Below are 20,814 nucleotides of genomic sequence, written 5' to 3' on the forward strand. Positions count from 1 at the left end.
TCAGAAGCGGGCGGTGGGGAGATGTCCTCCCGCCCCCTTCCCTGCCGGGCTCAGGCTGCAAAAGACTTTAGGAAGGCTTCTGCGCACGCACGCGCAGAAGCCTTCCTAAAGACTTTTGCAGCCTGAGCCCGGCAGGGAAGGGAGCGGGAGGACATCTCCCCGCCGCCCGTTTCCCTGCTGGTCTGCCAAAGTACTTTTACTTTTGCAAAAGTAAAAGTACTTTTTGCAAAAGTACTTTTACTTTTGCAGACCGGCAGGGAAACGGGTGGGACGCCCGTTTCCCTGCCGGTCTGCAAAAGTAAAAGTACTTTGGCAGACCGGCAGGGAAACGGGCGGCGGGGAGATGTCCTCCCGCTCCCTTCCCTGCCGGGCTCAGGCTGCAAAAGTCTTTAGGAAGGCTTCTGCGCGTGCGTGCGCAGAAGCCTTCCTAAAGTCTTTTGCAGCCTGAGCCCGGCAGGGAAGGGGGCGGGAGGACATCTCCCCACCGCCCGCTTCTGAAGAGTCATCTCGGGGCCCGGGCGAGATTTAAGGAGGCGGGAGGGGGCTTCAAGCGGGCAGCAGCAGCAGCAGGGGGCCGGGGCTTCAAGGGGGCAGCCATTTTTTTTAAACGGAGCAGCCATCGGAGGAGGAGCCATCGGAGGAGCAATTTTTACAGTAAATACGGCAGCAGAGTGTGGAAAGCGCGGGAGGGGTAAGTAAAGCCCCCCCCCCGCCCTTAATGGACCCCACCACCCCAGTGCCGGACCGCAGCTCCGCGGTTCCGTGCACACCCCTACTAAGCAGCTAAATCTATAGCTACCAGCTACTCCAAAAAGAGCTAAGCCAAATGGGGGGCATGCCCATCCCAAAGGTCTCCTGGTTTTGGGTTTTCCCCCCTGTTTGGGGAGAGGTATTTTTGCATGCACTGATACAATCAGGTGATGTTCCTCATCTTCTTGTTCTGCATTGGCAGGGAAGAAATGCAATGCAATGAATGGCATGAAGCCAGGAAGCATTACAACCCATTGATCCCTTCCTCATTCAGGCCCAGGGCCAAGAAAGTTGTTGCATTGCCATCAGCCTAAATGGATGAGAAAGGTTTGCTGGAGGACTGCTAAGTGAAGCTGCTGTATTTTTTTTAGGCTACTTTCCTTAAGAAAAGTAAGCTTATTAGATCACCCAGTATTCTCTCTGTGTGTGTGTGTCTGTGTGTCTGTTCCCTCCATAAACTTTGCAATGCCTGGACCAATATGAACCAAATCGGGTATATTTATAGGGACACACAGGGACACCTCAATGGCATAGTTTGTGCTGATATCATCCCCCAATTCAAGATGATGGACACATGAACATTTGAAGGCAAGTAGGCTAACTTGTGAACCAATTAACCAATTTGAACCAAATTTGCTACAGCTGTAAGGACACCTCAATGGCATAGTTTCTATATCAGACAGTATAGAAATATGATAAATAAATGAATAGTTTATAATGTCATCTGCTCCAATTCAAGATGGCAAATGCGTGAATGTTTCAGGTGCAAGTGAGCTAACTTTTGGACCACCTAACTGATCTGAACCAAATTAGGTACAGTTGTAGTGAGTGAGACATAGGGACACTTCAGTGGCATATTATGTGATGATCATCCACCCTGATTCAAGATGGCCGACACATGAACGTTTGAGTATGGTAATTATCAATTAGTAAAAGGAAAGTAGGCAGATTAATTCTTATCAGAACAACTTGTTTCATTTCTCCCTGTACATTTACTAGGTGATATTTTGGGGAAGCATTGTGCCTTATAGAGATGAATCAGGCAGAAATTAATCAGGAGCATCTCTAACAAGTTATTGGGAAAACTGCATCTGTTCAATTTCTGCCTGGCTACCAGCCCACTGTCAAAAGACCAAGGCAAAGTGTGGGTGCAAGAAGGCCAATTTCTGAAGCCAGCATAATATACAAGACTGTACAAAGTCTTTACAGTTTACTTGTCTTGGAAAAGGTATGCACGTTAACTAGCAAGTGCCACACTTGCTTAGAGAATGAGTGATAGTTGATAGCACCTTAACTCTAATTTCAAACTTATTTTTAAAATATTTTAATTAATATACTCAATTAAGTCCAATTTATATTAATGTCTAACACAGTTGCAACAACAACAACAAAATTTATATACTGCTTTTCAACAAAAAAAAAAGTTTCCAAAGTGGTTATTATTATGTCTTGTTTACACAGTCAGACAGGTGTTATTGACTGGTTTGTTTTATCCAGACATTGAGTCCTTCCCAAGGACCTGGGATGGCTGAATTTTATTGTCAATGGTTATAGATATCGTTGCAGAATGTAGGCTGTTCCCAGTAAAGCTGCTTTTTGTAATTGGCTGATGGTGATTTCTGTGGCCCCTATGGTGTTGAGGTGCTCTTCAAGGTCTTTTGGAACTGCACCCAGGGCGCCAATTACCACTGGGATTATTTTGGTCTTCTTCTGCCACAGCCTTTCAATTTCAATTTGTAGATCTTTTTATTTGGTGATTTTTTCTATTTCTTTTTCTTCTATTCTGCTATCCCCTGGTATTGCTATGTCGATTATTTTCACTTGTTTTTCTTTCTTCTCGACTACAGTTATATCTGGTGTATTGTGTGGCAGATGTTTGTCTGTTTGTAGTCGGAAGTCCCATAATATTTTTACATCTTCATTTTCTTCAACTTTTTCAATTTTATGGTCCCACCAATTCTTGGCTACAGGTAGCTTGTATTTTTTGCAGATGTTCCAGTGTATCATCCCTGCTACCTTGTCATGCCTTTGTTTGTAGTCACTCTGTGCGATCTTCTTACAACAGCTGATCAGGTGGTCCACTGTTTCATCTGCTTCTTTACAAAGGCGGCACTTGCTGTTTGTTGTGGATTTTTTGACTTTTGCTCTTATTGCATTTGTTCTTAGTGCCTGTTCTTGTGCAGCCAGTATTAAACCCTCTGTTTCTTTCTTCAAGTTGCGATTCTTAAGCCATTGCCAGGTCTTGATGATGTCTGATTTTCCACTTATATTGTGTAAATATTGAACATGCAGGGGCTTATTTCTCCATTTTTCTGCTCGGTTCTTGACTTGTTCTTTCTTGTAGGCCTGTTTTGTTTCATTGGTGTTGACTAGTTTCGCGTTCTTGACCATTTGAAGTGCATCTTCCTCACTGTCCTTGATATATTCTTCAAGGCCTCTTTTCTCCTCCTCTACTGTTTGATGGACTTGCAGCATTCCTCTTCCACCTGAGCTGCGAGGGAGGTAGAGCCTATCTACATCACTGCGGGGGTGCAGAGCATGATTGATGGTCATGATTTTCCTGGTCTTACGATCTAGCGTCTCTAGCTCTGCCTGGGTCCAGTCTATTATTCCTGCAGTGTATCTAATAACAGGAATAGCCCAGGTGTTTATGGCTTGTATGATGTTCCCACAATTGAGTTTGGACTTGAGGATTTTTCTGACTCTCCTGATGTATTCACTTCCAATTTTTCTTTTAACTTCAGTGTGTGCGATGTTATCCGCCTGGACAATGCCCAAATATTTGTAAGGTTCTTTCTCTTCCAGGTTCTTGATGTTGCTTCCATTGGGCAGTTCTATTCCTTCTGTTTTTGTTATTTTCCCTCTGTTCATTATTAATGCAGCACATTTGTCTAGTCCAAACTCCATTGCTATATCGCTACTGAATATACGGACAGTGTTTAGCAGTGATTCGATTTCTGACTGGGACTTTCCATATAACTTCAGATCGTCCATGTACAGCAGATGGTTGATTTTACTGGATGTTTTAGATGTTTGGTATCCGAGGCTTGTTTTGTTTAGTATTTGTGAAAGTGGGGTCATGGCGATTACAAACAATAGAGGGGATAGTGAGTCCCCTTGGAAAATGCCTCTTCTAATGCTAACCTGTCCAAGTGCCTCGCCATTGATTGTTAACTGTGTACTCCACATGCTCATTGGTTTTTTTATAAATTTTATTATTATTATTTAATAATAATAATAATTATTATTATTATTATTATTATTATTTATTCAATTTCTATACTGCCCTTCCAAAAATGGCTCAGGGCGGTTTACACAGAGAAATAATACATAAATAAGATAGATCCCTGTCCCCAAACGGCTCACGATCTAAAAAGAAACATAAGATAGCCACCAGCAACAGTCACTGGAGGTACTGTGCTGGGGGGTAGATAGGGCCAGTTACTTTCCCCCTGCTAAATAAAGAGAATCACCACATTAAAAGGTGCCTCGTTGCCCCTTTAGCAGGGGTTAAGTGATGCAGTAAGTGATCACAGCAGATTCTGTTCAGTCTTAGTTCTTGCCCAACTGATCTTTCTTCGTAGTTTGATATTGCCTCAAAGTTATTAATTTGTTTAGAATTTTTATAAATTGGTTGCCATGGTTGCATTCTTGCAGTCAGAACATTTTCCCCCTCAGTTCTGTTCTGTAAATATGAACTTGGATAATAATTTTAGTCTAGTCATTTAAACTTTTATATTTAAGCCCCTCAATTAAGCAGCTGGTTTCCCTCCCCCTCCAGAGTGTTAATTGGTTTAGCTCCCTTTTAAGGAAATAGCAGCTTTACCTGTGGCAGAGCAGCCCTGTCTTGTTTTAAGTATCCACTGCCACCACTCAGAGATTTCTGTAGCCTCTGCATCTCTGAGTCTGAAGTCTTAATCTGTATCATGTCAAAATGTTACTCACACCAGTTAAAAACCAAGTAAATAACTATATTTATTTTTAAAATAATGATTATTTAATGCCTGTCTAATACATGTCTAAATAATTTATTGATGGCAATATTTAGCACGGAAGTTATAGCAGGGCTACAGTACTACTTGTTTCTAACTTTTCCTTAATACTACTTTGTAACCTGTCTTTTATATCATTGTAATCTTCACAATCCTAACTGACCCATCCCTTTCCTAATTAGGATTATAAGCAACTTAAGGGAGGCTATTTGGTGTCAGCATATTTTAGACCACTTTGCCTGGAAGTAAATCAACATCTGATTGGGGCTAAAAGTTAATGGCTGACATAACTGCTGCACATCAGTGTAGTAACGTTGCGTTTGCACAATTTGCATAAGTAGAAAATATGTATAATTTTGCAAACACAAAATTTGTACAAATTGTGTTATGCAAGAGTAAGCCTGTTGGAAATATTGTGTATAAACTTTGCACTTGCAGTGTTACTAGGCTGACATACTATTGCACAGTACATCAGCCACTCTTTTTTGAGGCTACAGCAATGGTCACAGACTCAGAAAAAGTTACAATTCCCAGGAGCATGCACACCATTCCCAGGACTCCATGTAAATGAAAGGGGGAAAGAAAGACATTTAAACCATAAACTTCAGAAGATGCTGCTGGGAGCAAAGATATAGGAAAGTGACCTTCTCCCAGTGCGATCCTGTAAGTGCTTTTATATGGGAGGGCTGAAGTGAAGCTTCAGAATGCCAAAAGGTTGAACCCCAAGTGAAGCCCTAAAATGAAATTGAAACCCCTCCAAAACACCAAAATGGTCCCCAAATCACACAGCCTTATTTATTTATTTATTTATTTATTTATTTATTTATTTATTTATTTATTTATATCTATCTCTCCCAGTCTTCCAAAAATAGTTTAACTGGCTTCTTCATTTTCTTCAGTTCCTGCCCTAAACCTTATGATCGCCACTCAAAACTCTCCCTTCCTAACTGCCAACTGCTTCCTCTTTCCCAGGTTTCTGCCTGGGGTTGCCACGGCTCTTTTCCTGTCAATCAACTGTTTGATTTCGTCTGTTTCCAAAACCATTTGTAAATTTTTAGCAAACACATTTCCATACACACACACACACACACACACACACACACACACACACACACACACATTTTCCATTTTGTCACAATACCCAGCCGCCTACACACTTTAAAATAAGGGCAGTCATCTTCATAAACAGCAATGACATACAGCAAGAATGGTTTCTGTGTAGCTCGTATTTCTCAGTGGAGTAGGCTCCCTGGATGTGAAAGTGTGTGGAAGACACCTGAAACAAGAATGAATCTGAAGTTCCAGAAGGAAACCTGGGGATCAGGTGTCCTATTTTGTTTCTTTGAGTACACCTGGGGATCAGGTGTCCTATTCTGACACCTGGGAATCAGGTGTCCTATTTTGTTTGTTTGAGTACTTCAGTCCACAAAACTTTGTATGCAGTGGCAGGCTGCACACAATTGTGCAAAAGAATTTATGAGAATGCACACAGGGGAGAAAATATATTCAATTGTAGAAGAGATTACAAGTGTTTGGAGTAGGGTTCGCTATAAGGAAAGGTGGAATAAGCTCAGGAGGGAAGCAAGTGTTATAAGGTTGCAGAAACACTAGTTAAACCCAGGAGTCATATCTTGGGTCACTCTTAAGTTAATAAAACAAAAGCCAAGGACAGTAGTGAATATTTGCCATGGATTTCAATTGTTAGAATGCCCCACCATTCTGCATCATGGGGAGGATCTTACCACAAGTCAGGATTCTCCTAAGAACTTGTTAGGATTCTCCTCATATTAGTTCATGCTAGGGATAATGTCATTCAAAATCATGAAACATCTACATTATTTCAACAGTGTAAACCAAGGATAGCTAACAGGTGGGCTGCAGACTGGGCATGACTCTAAAAGGTATTTTCTGGTCCATGAATGACCACCACATTTTAATCCAGCTATGACAAAAGGTTATCCCCAGTTTCACTCATATGGAAAAGGAAAAAAAAGTTGCAAGTCGAAAGAAGTAGAGGCATTTCATAATTAAGTGTTATATATCTGTTTTCGATTTTGAACCAAACATGTATGTATGTCTTTGAATGCAATACTATATCCGATCATATGGAGAGGAGAGCTGGTCTTGTGATAGCAAGCATGACTTGTCCCCTTAGCTAAGCAGGGTCTGCCCTGGTTGCATATGAACGGGAGACGTGATGTGTGAGCACCGTAAGATATTCCCCTTAGGGGATGGAAACGCTCTGGGAAGAGCATCTAGGTTCCAGGTTCTCTCCCTGGCATCTCCAAGATAGGGCTGAGAGAGACTCCTGCCTGCAACCTTGGAGAAGCAGCTGCCAGTCTGTGAAGACAATACTGAGCTAGATGGACCTATGGTCTGACTCAGTATATGGCAGCTTCCTATGTTCCTATATGTTCTCTATAATGCTAAAACAATTAGTGCTAATTGGCACCAACTTTATTTCCACTTGCACAAACTGTGCACCAGAATATACATATACAGTATACTTTTGGCCCATGGATCACTGCCTGGATATCAGAGTGGCTCTTGAGCATACTCATGCATTACATATCCCTGGGATTGTGTGAGGAAGGTTTGTTTTATATGTGTGGACCTAAATGTAATAGGAAATGCCAAAATTACTGAAAACCTTTTGAAAGTAGATGAATTACTAATTTATAATGTATTTTTCCAGGCCTATCATAGAACCTAATTTTCCATAATCCCAGGAGATGGTGCTGTTATTTGCTTGTGAAGAAGTAATTTCATTGTTTTACCTAAAATGGAATACCAAGATATCTCCCCCCCACTCTCTCTCTCTAAAGAAAAGCTGCAGTTCTACGTGGTATGATTACTCTTTTTTTAAAGGCAGAAAGCCAAATCTTCTTTTTTTCTCATGCCAAAAAGCTGAGCTTGGCAGAAGAAAATTATGCAGAGAGAGTAGAAAATCAAATAATGAAGATGACAAGTGAAAGGAAGAGAGGAAGAACAGGAAGAAGAAGGAAAATTAGTTCTTGTGTAGGTTTACAGATGCTACAAGTAGAACCTATAGACTGCCCACAGTAGGTCCTTCTGAGTCTGTCCCATGTCCAATAAAGAAACACATTTGAAGACTCTCATATGCTAAAACCAAAACATTTCCCTGCACATAGAGTTAATCAAAGAGAGAGCTAGACTAGAAACCATCTTCCTAAAGAAAGTTTCTTCCTAAAAATAAAAATATCCGTTATCCCTGGGATATATTGTGCATAGTATAAGAAAGGTTTGTTACATATGTTGACCCAAAAGTTAGAAGTAATGGGAAATGCCAAAATTATGGTCCTATTTTTATATTTGGGTGTATTTAAAAATGTATGCCCTTCACTGAAGTCTAAAATGGTACTAATTCCAGAAAGGATCTACCAGACAACTTTGCTATAATGTGGCTCAGCTGGTCACTTCAAGACTTTGCCTAAGAACCTCTCAACATGAAGCACTTTTGCTGTAGCAAATGGAAGGTCCAGGTGTCCACTTTGGCATATGCTTCTGATGTTCAGGAATACCAGATGGTGATGAATGCATAGCAAGTGTGAATGCATAGCAAGCTGGGCTAGGGTTCTGCAGTCATATTGATCTGTCACACATGTCAGAGCTGACACGCTCTCTGTTGGGCACTGTCATAGGGAGTTCTGCAACAACAGCAGGGAGCCTCTGGCACTCAGAATTGCTTGGAAGCTCCATGCTGTCATTTTGGAACACCAACAAATCTCTGACAGGTCTGTCGGACCCACCCCTCTCCCTGCCATTTCCTGCCTTCTCCTTCTCTCCCTCCTTTACCTGGGGCCTTACCTGGGTAAGGTCAGGGGACAAGCTGCTTCACTTTCTCTTTGCTCCAGAGGCAGCACTGAACTAGCTGCTTGCCCTTCTGGCTGTGTCTTGGTTTATAAAAGGATCATCCCCTTTAGCAGTTCTGCTAGGTATCTGAGTGGTCCAAGTAATCCCAGAAGCAGTTGGGCTCCTCCATTTTCTTTTAGGGCCAGAGTAGTCTTGGGGTCCAGTTGTAGAGCAAGCAGCTTGTTCAGTGCTTCCTCTGGAGTGAAGAGGAAGTTAGACATCCTGTGCCTGCCCCCACCAAGTCCCAGGTAAGTGATGGAGAGGAATAGAGGACAGGGTGCAGAGATTGGGGTCCAGCAGACATACTGGAGTTCCAACTGGCCTCGACACACATGACACAGCAGTTGGAAAGGACCAATATGGAGGGATCTCACTGTCGAGACAGACCAGAACCCAAACTTTTGGGCCATGCAAAGGCCAAGTGCTCTCACTACTAATGTATGCTTTTAAGTAAAATAAAGGACTTAGGTAGGGATACTAGCATATCCCTAGGGAAAGTGAGGGAAAGTGAGACATAGTTTTACTGCATGGAGATGAAGCCTACGCAAGTGAGGAAAAACCCACTGGTTTCTAAGGGCATACACTGAGAGCACATGATGCAGTCACCTTGCTGAAGCTAAGCAGGTCTAGATTTAATCAATGCCTGGATGGGTGACCACTCAAGAATCCCATGTACACTGCCTGGAGTTCAGTTATGAAAAAAAAAGTAAGATATAAATGCAGTAAACAAGAAATAAGGGCATGTGTGGTGAAGAAAAACAATCCCAATAATTGAAACACACTCCACACTAATATGTTTCTGTGATCTAGAGTGCCTGCTAGATCACATAGGTGTAGTGGTTAGAGTGCTGGACTAGGACTGGGGAGACCCAAGTTAAAATCCCATTCAGCCATCATACTAGCTGGGTGACTCTGGGCCAGTCACTTCTCTCTCAGCCTTACCTACTTCACAGGGTTGTTGTGAGGAGAAACTCAAGTATGTAGTACACCGCTCTGGGCTCCTTGGAGGAAGAGCGGGATATAAATGTAACCATCATCATCATCCAAGGAATGAAGTAACTATTTCTGCATGGCCAAAGAGTTTTGGCTTTGTGTTTCTCAAATAGGAGCCACTAGAGATGTCACTAAGTTTCCTAATTCCTTGGTTTGAAATACAAACCTCATGATGCTTACCTAAAATACGTGAATATTACAGCCCTCCAAGTTCTTCTCCAGCTCATATTTTAATCCAAAACTAAGATAAAATTTTACCTCCCCCCATCCACCCACAATTGCCCATCTTCCCTCCTCCTAGCTTAACCCGCACAGAGCATCTGTGTCCTAGTAGTTGATTGCTGCCCCACCCCTGCCACAGCCCCCCTCACCTCCGAGATCTCTCCACCTTCACTCCAGCTTCACCTCCTCCATCCAGTTGCTTCCATCCCCCTCACCCCTCTTGGTCGCGGCTGCAGCACTTCTCCATTCCTTTACTCCATCCCCTCACCCCTCTTGGTCGCGGCTGCAGCATTGCTGGCCCCTATTGGCCAAGCTGCAGCCTCCTATCCCCGGATACCTCCCCACCCTCACCTGAGCCCCGCTCCTGCTCCTCCCCACAGGAGCAGCAGCAGTAGTTGACCGGGCCCTTCCTCGGTGCTGCCACCACCATGGCCACCTCTTCCCTGGGCTTGTCCCTTGCCCGCCTGCCTCCCTCCACTAGTGGCCTTGGTAGCCCGAACTGCGGCAGTAGTTGATTGGGCCCTTTCTTGCTGCCAATAAGTGCCACCATGGACACTCGTTTCCCACAGGCCACTGACACGCTCGGGCCCATCTCTCGCCCTTCCTTCTTTCTCTCTTCCCCTCCCTTCTTTTTCACTCCTTCTCTCTCCTCACCTCTCTCTTCCCCTGTCTTTCTTCCCTCCCTCCCTTCCTTTCTCTCCTTCCCCTTCCTGAGTTAACAGATCTTGTTCATCTTGTTTCCTCATCTAATTCACACAACGGCAGCCTCCTTCTCCTGAAGGAGATCTTTCCTCCCTCAGGACTTCTCTCTTCATAGACCCCTGTCATCTATCTATCTATCTATCTATCTATCTATCTATCTATCTATCTATCTACATTCCTCTCCTCTATGATCAAGAATATCTTCTGACTAGTAACAGTTGCATTCCAACTGTCCTTAACCATTATGGGCTCCTCCTCCTCATCTGCATATGGAATCCCCATTGCCCAATCACAATGGTGCTTTTGCTCTCACAGGCTCCTCCTCTCTATCTGCACATCGAATCTCCACTACCCAATCACCATGATGCTTCTGCTTGTGAACTCTCCCAAGAGCTTCCATACACGGGATTAGCCACAGGTATGCCTTAGAGAATTATAGATAGATAGATATCTCCTCAGTTTCAAAAGATGGTTACTATATGATTGCTACTAATAACACCCTCACCCTTCTTGCATTCCTCCTGTGAATAGCTAAAGAGGCTTGCCAGATTTCTCCACTTATACACCTCAGCTGTTTACTCCTTTCTCTGTGCAAGTCAAGACACAGCCAAAAAGGGGTTGAACAATTGAAGTGCACACAGGGAGAAATATGTTGTTGTCCACACTGGGAAGGATGGGGTTAAAGAGTCATTTTTTCACCACTCAGTTTGTGTGGCAGTGACTCAATGGGCACAGCCAATATTCCAGGCACCTCAGTTGCTGCTCGTTAAACATGGTCTCTGTTAAAAATTAAAAGAGGACCCGAGGTTCTAAAAGAAAACTCTTTTCTCTAAAACAACCCAAGTGACACAATATGGAAGTAACAAAATAATGAGACTTTTTTTTTAAAAGAAAAACTTGTATGTCATATAAAGGAAGTATGTCCAGTGCTTTCAGCCAACTTACCACCACTCATTTGTCCACTGTCTCTGACAGCTAGAGACCATCAAAGTGAGAGCAAGAAAGACAAATGGTTAGAATAACCCAGCTGCCCTTTGTTTGACAGTAAACATCATTTCCATTAAAAATCAGAGGCTCTGAAGGAAATGGAATGCAATTCCTGTTGTGTAGAAGTTCTGAAAAACAAGGATGCTGTCAGGAAGCTGCCAAGACATAAAGGGCATCTTCTTACTCATAATATCCAACCCCTGTGGATGAAATCTTGGCTTAGCTGATGTCTGGAAAATTATGTGATTTATTTCAATAACTGCCTGATTGCATCTTTCGAGTTTCTGATTGATATCTATCAGGATTGCTGGCAAAATGCTTTCATTATCAATGCAATGCAGGTCTCCAAGCTGGATTCTGCTGTATTTCATGCTACCTACTTTACAAGCGCCTCCAGATTTACATTTGTACATATTATGGATCACTGATTTGTAGGAAACATTAGTTCCAGGAATGATATGAAACATGTGATTAATTTTTAAGCGTTCTTGGCCACTGAGTTTTTGCTGGGATTTAAATCAGCAGAGCTTATTTGTTTTTATTTAAGAATTTATAACCTGTCTTTAAGGACTCCCAAAGGTGGCTTACAAAATAAATTAAATTAAATACTCCACTTTTAGACAAAGTCCACATCAAACAGCAACAGACATTAATTGAAACAGTACATCTCTAAGAACAACTAAAAACTAAGAAATATTAGAAGCTGAGGTAGACTGGCATGAAATCAATGTAAAGTGCGGAAATAATAAAATGTAAAATACCACGTCCCACCTGAAATCTGAGCTGCAGGCACTTCTTTTAGGAGCTGAATTTTGATGGAAAACTTCTTTCAGTCTAGAAATCCCTCCCGGTGCACTATGAAGGCAGAGTGCTCACAGGCAGGATGCCTCAGGTATAGAAAGCAGGGGATGAATATTGACTTCTGCTTCAGATCCTGCCTGTGCCATTGCAGCTGGATCTTGCTGGCTGCTCCTACAAACAAAATGCTGGCAGAACTGGACCTTGGTTTGATTTAACAAGGCCACTGGTGTTCAGAATAGCTATTTCATATACGTCAAGCCATAGTGGCTTCCACTTATATGAAGGAAATGTAGCAGTTCCAGAGATCTGTCTCCATACCTGTCTGGAGACTGAGAAAGCCGGGTGGACTTGGGAATCATATTGGCAAGCTTGCTTCAAATCTCATGTTATCCTGCATTTGGTAGCAATACTGTCCATTGCTAGTACTTCGTATAAACTTTATTACAGAGCCTGACTGCCCGTGAGGGGGTCATGTTGGATGTAGAGATGGAATGAGGCTTCAGAGGAGAGTAGTTTAAAATGTGAATTCTCCTTGCTCACATAGGCAGACCCCATTCTGAGTGAACTACATTCATGGTAGGGCAGCCTTCGATGATTGAGGGGGAACCATACAAATTGAAAGATGGAGCAGAGGGGAACAGATAGGGTTGCCAGGTCCAGATAGGGGGGAAAGTCAGTATCCATCACCAAAAAAGTGGAAATAGAGGACGTATTTCACACACACACACACACACACACACACACACACACACACACACACACGTTCTCCAAAAACTCTCCACTTGAATATGTTTATTGGTATTGCATGATAAAAAATTGAAGATTAGAGAATACATACTAGGGGTGTGCAATCTGGATTTTCAGTGTTTCGATTTGAATCTGAATTGAAACACCCCCAATTCATTTTTGGGTCTGAATCTGACCCATCCGAATCAGCGCAGATTCGATTCGGATCTGAATTAATCTGAATCTGAATCTTAATTGATTTGGATCAATAAAATGTGCCCCAGGGCCAAAAGAGTGGATTGGGGTGGTAGTGCCTAATGGGTGGAGGCTACCACCCAAATTGTAGAGGGATTGGGCAAAGGACTGATTTGTGGTGAATTGTTACAGTTTTTGTGTCTTTGGGGCAGATTTGGGGCATAAAATGTGATCTGGAGTGGAAGAGTGGGGAGGGGTGGTAGTGACTAATGGGTGGAGACTACCACCCAAATTGAGAGAGATTGGGCAAAGGGCTGATATTTGGTGAATTGTTGAAGTTTATGCGTCTTTAAGGCTTCTCCCCAAAAGGTATAATGGAGGTGTATCGCTTCATATGTGGGGGGGAGGGGTGGCCTAGAGTGGTGTGGGGTTGGTGGTAGTGCTCAAGGGGAAGTTACCAGAATTTTTTCAAAGGAATTGGGCAGAGGGCTGATTTTTGGTAATTTTTTGAAGTTTACATGTCTTTAAGGTTTTTCCCCATAAGGTATAATGGAGGTTTCAGCAGCCCTATAAGTGCACTTGGGGCCCAGAGTGAGTGGTGCACATAGGGTGCCAACCACCCCCATGGATTGCTAACCCATGGAGTACAGGGTTCTGTTGTCTCTGAAGTGTTCTGAGTGTAGATTCTTTGGTAGCAAATGAGATTTTCAATACAAACCATGAATCCACTCTCATTTGCTACCAAAGCTCATAACCACAGCAAGCAAAGCTCTGTAATCAATTGCTGGGTCAGAGAGAAAATGGACTGACTGTACATCTCCTTTATCAATTAGTCAATCATGCTTGGCCACAACCAATATCTCTTTTGCTTAATTATCTCTGTGGGTGCTCAGCCCGCACTGGCTAAGTTTTGATAGGACTCTTAACCTCCTCCACAATCACATAGTTCTGGAGCCCCTGGGGGGTCTGACAGGGAAGTGGGGAAATAGTAATTGATTGCTTCAGTGTTCACACTGAATGCTCTAAAACCCCTATGAGATTTTTCAGGAATTCAACTAGAATACTCAAAAGGCCAAATTAATGTCATGGACCAGCTGAAGGGAGCCAGCACATCTCCAGTTATGTGGTTAAACACATTAGGGACGTGCACGAATGGTCTTCGGCACCAGCGGGAGTAGTACTTTAAGGGCGGGGGAGGGTGTACTCACTCCCCCACCACATTTCCCCCGTCGGCGCTCTGTAAATTTCAAGCCCCTCGGGGTGGCAGTGTTCCTCCCTGCTGCCCCGTTCCCCCCGTTGGCCGGAAGTGGCTGGAAGTTGCGAGCGCATGCGCGTCCATCGTGCGTGCGTGCACCCGTCTGCCATGCGCGTGGCCCCTAAGGATGCAGAATTTGGCCATTTCCCCATTACAATAAGGGAGAGGTACAGAATAAAAGAATGGAGCAAGGTACCTTATTCTCCAGAAAGAACAGATTTAGTGAAATCAGGCTCAAACTAGCAGGTTTTGCCACAGGATTTAGAAGATGTGGGGGTGGGGGGAGAGCCATCAGCATCATGGATCTTGGAAGATTTTATCTCAGATAATGAATACAGTGATCAGAGTGTCTAAAAATGAAAGCAAAATTCACACCGGTCTTTCCCATTGCACATTCTGCACATCCAGATCAAAGACATGATAAAAGAGTTACAAAAGTTGTGGGCACTTGCTGATGACTAATAGTTACCTTTTCTTCCACAAAAAGACCCATCTTATTCCCCGGAATGCTATTACTCACTTCTGTAAGGACACGAGGGCTTACAGAGTCATCTGCCTACACATGACTGAACCAGCAGAGAACAGCTGTAGTCACCTGAGCCAACCTTACTCAGTTCCAGCTGAGTATTTTGTACACTGCAAGATTGTTTATTGCTGCACTCATCAAGTTAAAACTGTGTGAGCCTCTTCTCATGAGCAGTGAGAAGGGCTAGAGACAGAGGCATAACTAGGGAAAACGGCGCCCGGGGCAAGCACTGAAATTGCGCCCCCCTGCCCCCCCCAAACATCAGAATTATGATGCAATAATTATACATACTACATTATACTTAGGTTTTTCCTCACAACAACCCTGTGAAGTTGGCCTGTATCTCAAACAGTAGAATTATGATGCAATGATGATGCAACAACCCTGTGAAGTTGGCTTGTATCATACATATCATACAGTGACAGTTACACAGCAGCATCCTGGCAGGAAAGCAATATATAAAGGACTAGTAGCCATTGATAGACCTCTCAGCATCCACACATAGTAAATGCCCATGCTGTGCTTGCTTCTAATTTACTGTTGTGATACCTGATCCTACAAATGTTCAAAAGCACAAGGGTTCTCAAGCTTGAGTCCCCAGATGAAGTTGGACTACAGCTGCCATAATCTCAAACACAATGGACATCTGGGGACTCAACTTTGAGAACCGCTGCCTTAGGGGAAATTACATTGGAAGGAAATTGATAATCAAGGACATTCAAATACTTTCATGAACATCCAAGTGGGGGGGGGGGGAGAAGATTCCAACCACTTTCAGATCACAACTGTTTCATCAGGCTGCTGCACAGTGAACCAGAAAATTCCTGGTAGCTATAAATGGCACGAAGATGCGGGAAAGTGAGCAAAGGAAAGACGAGGGGCTCCTCTCCACTCCGGGGGAAGCACAAGCCAAGTGCCAGCCTCAGCATGCTGCAGAGAGTGCAATCCTCCTCCCTGCTTGAACGGACGGCCCTAAGAGCCAAGGTGCAGCAGGGAGCGGGACTCAGGGCTGCAATCTCTCTCTCTCTCTCTCTCTCTCTCTCTCTCACACACACACACACACACACACACAGGCTAGAAAGGGGTGGGGTGGGGAGGAGACACTCGCTTACTGCAGAGCAGAGGTGCTGCGGAGGAGGGCTGTATCCAAACAACTCAAGGAAACTCTCTAGGGAGTCATGATGAGAAGAGGCAGCACACTAAAGCTGCATACCTATTTCTTGGCAATATGTGTCCCACACTTACTTGGTAGTATATGTTGTAGTCCCCTTGACAAAAAAATCTTTACTTCCGCGTAAACAACAACATGCAAAGGATAAGCGCTTGCCACTCCTGGAGTTTTTACAGCCTCAGTCCTTCCAAATCTAGCACTACTAAGGGGCGGGGGAGAGGCGTTTTGCAATACAAAATGCAGCACTCTCTTTATCTCCAGCCAGGAGCGGAGATATTAAAGCAAGACTCTGAAGTTAGCTACTGTTTGCTTCCGAGCTGTGACTCAAACAACCCGTTTGAAGTGGGCAGGGCTAGGGGTAAACTGCAGCAGCACATCTTTCCACTATGCGGGGAAATGTTGTGAAGTCTCCTTCCACTCCACCAGTGGCTAGAACAACTCAGAGGAACAAACCTTACCCAAGCTAATGGAAGCCAGATGCTGATCCTTCCATGGCCATCCGCTTTGTCTGAGTTAAAACTTCAGCCACCACGAGCTCAGCACAGACCCCAATGAGGAAAAGGGGCGTGGTGTGCCCGTTTTTTGTCTGCTGCAATCAGAAAGTAACTTGCAGGCAAACAATAGTTACAACTTTAGGCTCACAAACTGCAGGCAGAAGCAGAACACGATCGCTTGTTATTTCTGTGCAGCACACACAACACAGGAACTATCTACCAGCATGGAGTACATTGCTAATCTCGTCGTCTCTCTCCAACCACGTGGTTGTCTTGTGGGTCAGGCAGGCATGCGCTGATTCTGGCGGGCGGGAGCGGAAGGGACCGCTCATGGGGGAGGGGGCGCCGACGCGCTCCCTTGACTGCTGTGATTTTAATTTTTTTTTAAAAAAAAAATTAAAAAATTTTAAGCGGGGCTCATGGCGGTGCCCCCCACGTGACCTGCAAAGATGGCGCTGGGGGCACGTGCCCCCTCTGCCCCCCCATCATTACGCCTCTGGCTAGAGAGCAGGCTGCAGGGAAGGCTAGTTAAACCTACCTTCCCAGCAGACGATTGATCTGGCTTTGATCCCCACATGCCCAGATGATTCCTTGTTAGCCCAGGCAGTGGGGAGGGCTGGGGCTGGGATGAGTCATCCTGGCTCTCAGAGTGCCCATAATGCACTGCCCAAGTGCACGGTGCATCATGAGGAGCCCCCCTCCCCTCCCCGAGCTCTCCACAGTCTGCCAGCTGCAGCTGCAAGCAACCATATTTGACACATGAGCACAAAAATGAGGTGGGCTTCACAAGTGGGTTTGCTGCCGTGGTGCCATACCGGTGGTTCACACACGCGTGCAAAACCAGGCTGGGCTTGCTTTGCTTGGTTTTGCACATGTAAGTGAATAGCCTCTGTATGTGTGAATGTAATCCTATATTTCTCAGCAACTTACATGAAAGGAACAGTACTTAAATTGTACTCATGTTCACACATATATCATAATGTTTTCTATTTGCCTCTGCAGTGCATGCATACAAAATTTTAGATTTGTAAGTAAATATGCCCTCTTCTAGGAAATGTGAGTCTAGGTGTTTTGCTTTTTAGACATGCATGTTTGAATGTGTGTGTGTGGGGGGGGCAGGAGGAGGGGGTCTTTTCAAAGCACCTAGGGGCTTCTAGGGGCTTTTTTCTCCTACTTCTTTAAGAAATGGCAGTTTAAAAGAGAATGATTTCAAGAAAACTGTTTATGTTTTTATCAAATACCATCGAAGCTTCATTCAGTTTATTGAAGTACAAATTGATTCCTCCTTTGTGAAGCTTTTATTTTTTAACAGCCATGTGAAACACACAGCACAAAGGAAAAGAAAGAAAATGCCCTCCACTTTAAAATAAGCATCAAGCATTGCCCACATACCCCCCCCTAAAAAAAAAAGACACGGCACACATGAAGGGATTAAACTATGACCACTTTATTGATGTACTTAACATAACTTGCAACAGAAATTCATGACTATTCAGAGAGTGGGAACTCCACCCTGTGGGAAATCCTCCTTATGAGGACTATACCCACTCACAGGCGAAATGGTCAGGTATTGAAGTTGTCAGGAGATAAACTCCTAACTTCCTCTAACCATGTGGATCCCCACATTGAGGGGAGGGCTGCTCAACCCACTACAACCTAGGCTGCAAGGGCCATTTCTGTAGGGAAAGAATGGCAGTTCAGTCACCAAATAGCAAAGCAAAACCAGTTTGGTGAGAAAGCAGCAAAGCAAGAAGTCTTGAGACAGTTCTGTAGTACTGAAGAACTACAAGGATTTATTTAAAGAAAAGGTTACAAACAAATATGAAAAGGCCTGCAGCTTAATTTCAGCTGTAGCTCATGGCTGAAGAGATAGACCAAAACAAACAGCCATCTCTGGAGAGACGAAATGGAGACTAACACTGGAAGAACAAAGAGGGGAGGAGTGCAGCACTTTTACCCATGACCCTAACATCCTCCCAGTGGTCACTATGGGACATTGCAGCTGAGAGCTGATCCTGCCAGGGTTGAAGCTCCAACACTCCTTCTCATTGGCTTGTGCTGCTGTCTATAAGTTCTAACTGATCTCTCAAGATTTTGAAATGATCCTTGGGCAATGGTTTGGTTAGCAGATCTGCTACCATTTGTTCACTTGGTCAATACATCAATTTTACAGGTCACTTTTCTTGTGCATTCCACACATAATGATCTTTTGTTTCAATGTATTTTCTTCTCAATTTAATTTTCTCCGTTTGTGAGATCTGGATGCAGCTTTGATTATCCTTGATCATCTCAGTGGGTTTTGGTCCGTCTATGTTGAAATGCAACATTAGCTTGTGCAGCCGCCACCTCTTGACATGCTTGAGTGGCAGATACATATTCTGCCTCAGTAGATGAGGGAGCAACTATTGATTGCTTGCAGCTACACCAACTGAATGCTCCAACAGCATAAAATGATTCATAACCACTGATTGAATTCTGGTCTGTTTGATCTTCAGTCCAGTCAGCATCCATATAACCTACTAATTTGGGTCCACAACTTTAATTTTAAGCAGGGAAGTTTAATTTTAGATGGATTGTCCCTTTTAGGTACCTGCCTAGTCTCTTTACTGCACTCGTCATCTTTGCTGGGCGTGCTTACTTTCCTACTCAAGATTTCCACAGATATAGCTATATTCGGTCTTGTTATCATAGCTACATATAAAAGTTTTCCAGTCACCGTCCTGTACTCACTGTTGTCTGGCAGAAGTTCACTCTCCTCCTTCTGTTTTAGGTAACCTGTTCGCATAGGTGTACTCATTTCTTTGGCCTCTGTAAATCCCAAATACTCTAGTAAACCATTTATTTTCTGTTTTTAGTTAAGCAAATAGCTTCCATCCTCTTCTCTCTCCATGTGTACCCCAAGACAGTGTGAAACAGACCCAAGTTCTTTTACTTCTATCTCACTATTCAGGTGCTTTATTGTTTCAAGGCTGTCCTCCTTATTTTCATGACAAATTATCAAATCATCAATGGAAGTAAGTATATAGGTCGATCTGTTGTCTTTGAACCTCGAGTACAGGCAAGGGTCAGCCTTTCCTTAGGGAAATCCCTCATTTACTAGCAACTGGTTTAATTTGACATTCCAGGCTCTTGCAGCCTGCTTTAGTCCATAGATATTTTTCTGCAGCTTACATGTAAGTTTTTTTTCCCTTTACCAGTTTCCACAAATCCTGGAGACTGCTCCATATAAATATCTTCTTTGATGTCTCCATGAAGAAATGCAGTTTTCATGTCTATGTGATCCGCTTGCATTTTCTTTGCTGCTGCAATGCTTAGGAGTGTCCTTACTGAGGTGTGTTTTACAATGGGAGCAATTGTCTCGTCATAAGCTTCCCCATATATTTGCAAGAATCCCTTTGCCACCAGTCTCACTTTGTAACACTGGACATCTCCTTCTGCATTTTGCTTAATTTTAAAAATCCACTTGCACCCCTCAATCTTTCTTCCCTCAGGTAGCTCTGTGAGTGCCCATGTGTTATTTTTGTGCAATGATTCCATTTCTTCTTTTGCAGCTTCCTTCCAGTTTTGTGCTTCAGTTGCAGGCAAGTTAACAATTTATTTCCATATGCTTGGTTCTTGAAAACTTTCTCCCTTTGCAATGTAGGAAAGTTTCTTAGGCAGAATGCTTTTATTTTGTCATGTCGCCACAGCCTTTGTCGCCACAGCCTTTGTTTGTCATCAGCATCCTCTTCTGCTGAATCGTTGCCAGGTAAAAAAATTACAGTGGATCCTTCCTTTTGGTCATATTGCCTTGATTCTTTTTCCAACTAAAATTGGGCTCTAAGTCTGGCAGTTCACTAGTGGTTGGTTTTTCATTTTCACTGAAGTATGCTACATTGCATATTTTAATTGTTTCTGTGGCAAGATCTAAAATCCTACAGTATATCCATCCTATGGAATAGCCAACAAATATTCCTTCCTGAGATCTACAGTTGAGTTTGGACCTTTTGGCTTTTGGTATATAGGGGTATGCTTTAAATCCAAACACTATTATATGATGCAAAGTGGGCTTGTTGCCATGCCATAACTCATGTGCTGTTGTTCCTGTGGACTTTGTTGGCAATCTGTTTTGCAGTTAAGTGGCAGTA

General features: G+C 43.5%; 1 long non-coding RNA gene across 1 annotated transcript; it reads left to right on the forward strand.

Moving 5' to 3' along the window:
• Window positions 1-570: 570 nt before the first annotated feature.
• On the forward strand, window positions 571-7,930 carry LOC128351604 (uncharacterized). Its single transcript, XR_008319903.1, has 3 exons — window positions 571-691; window positions 953-1,140; window positions 7,438-7,930. It is a non-coding gene; the product is annotated as an uncharacterized LOC128351604 (long non-coding RNA).
• The last annotated feature ends 12,884 nt before the right edge of the window (window positions 7,931-20,814 follow it).

This window comes from Hemicordylus capensis, chromosome 3 (assembly GCF_027244095.1).
Source record: "Hemicordylus capensis ecotype Gifberg chromosome 3, rHemCap1.1.pri, whole genome shotgun sequence".
Taxonomy (NCBI): domain Eukaryota; kingdom Metazoa; phylum Chordata; class Lepidosauria; order Squamata; family Cordylidae; genus Hemicordylus; species Hemicordylus capensis.